The sequence below is a fragment of the Pelodiscus sinensis genome, chromosome 6 (assembly GCF_049634645.1).
Source record: "Pelodiscus sinensis isolate JC-2024 chromosome 6, ASM4963464v1, whole genome shotgun sequence".
Taxonomy (NCBI): Eukaryota; Metazoa; Chordata; order Testudines; family Trionychidae; genus Pelodiscus; species Pelodiscus sinensis.
Genome location: NC_134716.1, coordinates 76165580 through 76171579, shown reverse-complemented (window position 1 = coordinate 76171579; position 6000 = coordinate 76165580).

Here is a 6000-nt window from a genome sequence, read left to right as displayed (position 1 = left end):
GGGGAAGGCTGGGCATGACTCACTGTTTAAGTACCTGTAGCCTCTCATGTCCTGAGGACCAGGTGACAGCACATAACACCTTTGGTCTGGGAAGGGGAACAAAGGAGTAGGCCGGGCTGACCCCAGGCTGGGGACCAGGGCGTGGTTGGCTGAGGATGCAGAGAAGGAGTTGAGAGCGGGGGGGAGGGTGGAGGGGAATCAGGGTCCAGGGCCCTTCTCCCAAGATGGATTGTACTGACTGTTCCTGGTGCCTGTGACAAGAAGTCTGTGTTACGCTGTCTCCCTGTCAATGAATAAACCTTATGTTCTACTTGCTGGCCGAAAGTCACATCTGTCTGTGGATGGGGGGTGCACGGCCTGGGAGCTCCCCACACTCCATGACACAGATACAATGTAGCACAAACCTGTTAACACAGGAACTAGGAGCAGTCAGTACAATCCAACTTTGGGAGAGTGGGGCACACAGCCAGCATCCTGGGCCCCCTCCCTGCATCCTAAGCCAGCCAAGACTAACTCACACACTCAGTAACAGGTCCCAGACCTGCAGGCAGCCCGGCCTCTTCTTTTGTCTTGCTTCTGGGGCAAAAAGGGGTTGCCTGATGTCACCTGATTGCTCCCTCCACCTAGGCTCAGGTTACAAGACAGCCTGAGGTTTTGTGTATGTGCTAAAATGGGGCAGCCTTCCCTCAGTGAAAGTCACACCCAAAACTCACATTGCCAGCTGGGCACCCATGCAGTGCCCAGGGAAACTGAGGCACACACAGAGTTACAACAGAACAGTACAGGACAGTAGGAATCATACAACATAACAAAACAGAGTGAATACAATCCCCACTACATCACAATCTTGTAGCCACCTGTGAAAGTCTGGTTAATGTAACTTACCTAGCATTCAACTCTGTAGTAGAGGCAGGGTAGAATCCAATACACCAGGGCAATGTTCAATTGCTTTAACCAATAGACTGTCTTTTCTCTTCCCCCATTTCCATTGCATTCACTACATACCCGCCAATTTCTGCAACAAATAAAGCAGGGGTGTTACCGACAATAGTTTCCTCCTCCGTGAAGCTCTGATTAATCCCCAGAACAGATCTATCCAGTGCACTGAATGCTGAAAAAAATAGTATGTGGTTGTGTAATTAGACTATCATGCTGCATAATCACAAAGGGGCCAACTTAAGTCTAGAATATCCAAATTTTGGAGGGAATGAATTTTCATCCTTAATGCTCTTTTAACGTAGCCTTTTGTCAGGAACCAGGTCCTGTAGAGAAGCTAGTCTCCAGGTAACTGAGGGTTCATCTACACAGCACAGTTATTTCAAAATAACTGATGTTATTTTGAAATAACTACGAGTCTACACAGCAATTTCATTATATCAAAGTAAATTTGAAATGAGACAGCTTATTCCGACTTCTGTAAACCTCATTTCACGAGGAATAATGCCTATTCCAAAATAGCTATTTCAAAATGGTTGTAGTGCAGATGCTCCGTTGCTGCTATTTCGAAGTGGCTCCTCCCCAGGACCATTCAAACTAATCCCTCACCAGTGCTTCCTGAGGCTCTAAATCGAGGCAGCACTTCTACATTAGGGAAGCATGCCTCCGACTAATTTTGAGGATTCTCTGTAGCATAGACGTGCTATTTTGAAATAATCAATTTCAGAGTATTTCTTCTGGAATTGCTAATTTTGAAATAAGTGTGCAGTGTAGATGTACCCTGAATGAGTGCAGCTGTCCCGTGGCAGGGTGCCTGACTTCAGTAACAGTAGTTCTCCAGCTGCTCAAATCATTTGTCCATGTCTCTGATAGCTCCTATGCCTGCTTGTCCCAAGCCTTTTTTCACTCCAAATAACCTTGTCCTGACCCTTGTCCTAATCAGGCTCTCAGCCCTGTTGCTCTCTGGCCTGGCATTTTTCCCAGAGTCATCACAAAAGGATGTGGGTCCTCATGGCTTTTTCATCAGCAGCAGGGACTGGAGATTGCAGAAGGAATCTGGCAAATGAGGTTGAGCCCTCCATTTCCCCTCTGAATTTCATGGGTGAGGGAATCATACTTTTTCATTCGTTGAATGGTCTCTGGTGATCTATCCTAGCTTCTCCCCGGGCTTCCCTGGTCACCTTCTGAAGAGGTGGGCTGGTGTTATGGAAATTGGATGTCTTCCACGCAGATGACTTTTGGGGGTAGTTGTCCCCACCTGGAGTCATTGCTACACATGGGGCTCTATTTGTGTGAAACTTTAGATTCTGCAGGAAACAACAAGATAAGGGTCACAAACAAATGCTGATCGTCCATAACAATTAATAATATTCTTATCTAGTTACACATTTGTGAAGTGGTGCACTACCCTTCCTCAGTGAATAAATGGCACCATGGTGCCTGAGGAGAGAGAATACCTATGTACAGGGCCATTTACATTTTAATTTGTGGTCATACTTATTTCTTGAAGTCTTTCTGTTTTCTGTGACCTATCTGGAACAGTTTGAAAAGACAAACCCCTATTGGGGAACATTGTTTGCTTTCTGTAAGTGCATTTGTTGAACCCTTGCCCTGTGTGAATGAATTTTGTGAAAGAAATCACTTTTTTTCCTTTTTGGCCAGCCAACCACTTCTTCTTTGGACTTTCTCTGTGAGTTGGATGTGGAAAACCTCCTGCTAACAAGCTACCATGGAACCATTTACTCTACAGGGGTGGGGCACTCTTTTACAACAGGGACTAACTGTTGCACAAATGATCATTTCCTACTGTATCTTTGGGAGATCTGTCTGTATTATGTGTAGGTATCAGTGTGTGGCAGCACTTTATGTAATTTGAAGGGAGACCATAACTTCTATGGGAACTAAAGCAGTGTGTGGTGCATATGGCAAATCATCCAGGTTTTAATCCTCTCAGAGGGTACCACCTCCTGGGGAGACTTGTGTGCACTAGATCAGATAAGTTTCTTCAATGATCAATAGATAAAGAAAGATCTTTTGGATAAATACTCTGAGTTTAAACAGAGTCTAGGTGTTATTCCTGATCCAGCAAATAGACCCTCAGTCCCTAGTGGGAACCCAATTCTTCCTGGGAAGTGTTGGAAGCACTTTGGCCTAATGATGGGGGACCTCTGGTCAGCTTTTGGCATGCTGGTAGGAACTGTTATTCTTCTGATGGTTTTTTCTGTGATTTTTCCATCTTGAGAATAAATGTCCTTGTTTGTAAAGAATTGTGTGGTCACTTGTGACTGCTAGCCATTGCAGCTGTTCATAGCCTCTGAAGAGAAAGTAAAGCCCAGACACTGGCCTGTTTAAACAATCTGGCTTTCTGGGAAAAACAAAGTATAGGCAGAGAACTGTGAAGCCTGGAAAAACCCTGGTCAGGAGGGAGAGTGACATGGTTCTCCACTCAAGAGAGGTGACAGCCATAGGAGCTGGGAGCCTGGAGTGATAGCCTTGCTGGGCCATGGAAGGAGAATAAAGGGCCTGTTGCCCCAAACTGTAACACTGAGGATGCCTAATTGTGTGTAGGGAGGATTATTATTCAGGATTTGAATGGTTAACCTGTTAACTGTGGGCCGGGGGGCAAGAGCAGCTTCTCGCCAACTGAAGGCAGGGGCTCACCACCGGCAGTGGGAAGGCTGCTCCAGCCTGGCTGTGCCCCCCACCCCATGAGGTTTGTCCATGATGGAGTGGCTGCTCCAGCCTGGCTGCAGCCTGCCTCCCTGCAAACCTCCCCTTTAACTGGTTAACCAGTTAAACCTTACGTTTAACCAGATAACCAATTAAACAGGACTTCACATCCCTACTTCTTATAGTGATATGATGCAGTATTGATTCTGTTTCTTTAAGAAACAAGGTTTGGTGAGATAGCTGATGTAGATAGAAAGCCTGTTCTTGAAGAACTTGTATTCATAGGTAAGACTTGCAGATGTAGGCTACCTCTTCATAAATGGCAATCTTAGAATGAAAACACTAATGTCAGATGGAACTACTTTTTTGTTATTGCATATTTGTTGTTGGATGCATTTGTTGGCTTGTTTGGTTTTTGCTCTCAAGAATGAAACTGTTAATTTTTGCTAACTGTAGTGCTGAGTCATATTTGTTCTTGCAGCCGCTTTACCCTTCCCACAACCCAGAGTTTATTACAAAACCTTAGGCTACAGATTATTTTTGCAAACCAGACATAAATGCCACCAAAATGTCGGTGGACTCAAAAAGCATTTTGGTATTAGTGCAATGTCTTTTGTACAGGAGTTTTTCTATTTGCAAAATAACATTGACAAGGTTCTGAGCTCCAACTCCTCTTTTTCGTGTAAAAATAAAATTTCCCTTCTACAAAATGATGTACTGTGGTTTCCTGTGACAGAAACTGAACATATCCTGTACTGAACATCAGGGAATCATACGCTGCATAGCCTCATAAGGTGGATCTACAACGGGGGTTAGGGAGGGTGAGTCTCTGGCTGGATCCCAACTCTCTCTGTTGTAACCTTTTTATCATTTGAATATAAAGTCACTATACTCCCGGAGCTTACTTTTTCGAGGGGGTGAAGATGAAAAAGTAATTTGGAGTGATGAGTTGATACTGAATTAATGAAAATGTAGATTGCTGGCCTAGAATGTTTGATTTTTTTTCTTCTAAGAAAGAAACGTTTAGAATTCCTATAATTCTAGATCCCCATGCAAAAAACTGATGGGTAAATTTGTTATTCAGTTGATGAAGGATATTTTCTCCTCACTAGCTAAAAAGCACAAATGAAATATTAGCTTTCTAAAATAAAAAATTACTAGGCTCTAGAGAGCCAATTAATCATTATTGCCACATCTTGTTAATATCCTCTGTTTTCTATATGATCTAACTAGCCAGGTATGGTGTTATCGGGCTAATTTTGGGCAGTTATCATTATAATGTAGTTTTTTGCAATTATGTGGTAGACCAGGTGGCAAGACAGCATGGTTTTGCATTGCCAAGGTGCAAAACAAATTCAGTGTTCAATCAACCTAGGAGAAAAAGGACAATTCTCATTTGCATAAACATGTAGCCACGGAAACTAGATGCACAGAGGTATGAGGAAAAGAGCCCTATTTTACATGATGTGCATAGAATATTTGACAGTTTAGATTGGAGGCGTCATTGATGTGGGTAGGAATGGTGCAGTTGGTTGCCATGGATATGATTTTCCCTACTGGCAGTGCAAAGATTGGCAGGGATGGATGCTGGAAAAAAAAAGACACACAAAAACGCCCAAACCACTGCAACACTCTGGCAGCCTCATTCTTTTCTTTTGTTGAAAAGCTATGTATCCTTTCTGTGCTAATGACAGCTCATCTAGCATGCAGTGTAATCTAGAAACATTGATATTTCTATAACAAATCATTTATGTACAACATATATTTATATTCTATGCACACACAAAAATAAAATATATATTTATACACTTATTTTGCACAGTGATATAAATGAATATAAAGGTGAATATAAAGGTATAGATATCTAATATGTAAATATATGTATGTATTCCAGATTCCTTTTCCTGATCTAGCATATAATCTAAAAGAAAACCCCTCCAAAACCCATCATATGTATATACCCATTCGTGCATGCACATGCTAATTTTAACTGGTAAGAAAAGTATAAGACAGTATGAATCTATATCAATAGAATAAGCAAGCAACAAAGAAAAGCAAAGAGAAATGGCTTGTGTGGAGGGTGTAGAGTTCACAAGCTGGTCATTACATTCACAAAACAACAGGTCAAAATGTTGTTCACCAATACAAAAATGTGATTTTGTGATTTTACAGCTTTAATATGTGGCTTGAACATGCGAGGTGCTGAGCACTCTGGTTCTGATCTAGCAAAATATTTAAGCATGTGTTTAACTTTAAGCATGTGAGCAGTCCCGTTAAAGTCTATGGCTACGTCTAGACTGGCATGATTTTCCGCAAATACTTTTAACGGAAAAGTTTTTCCGTTAAAAGCATTTGTGGAAAAGAGCATCTAGATTGGCACAGACGCTTTTGCGC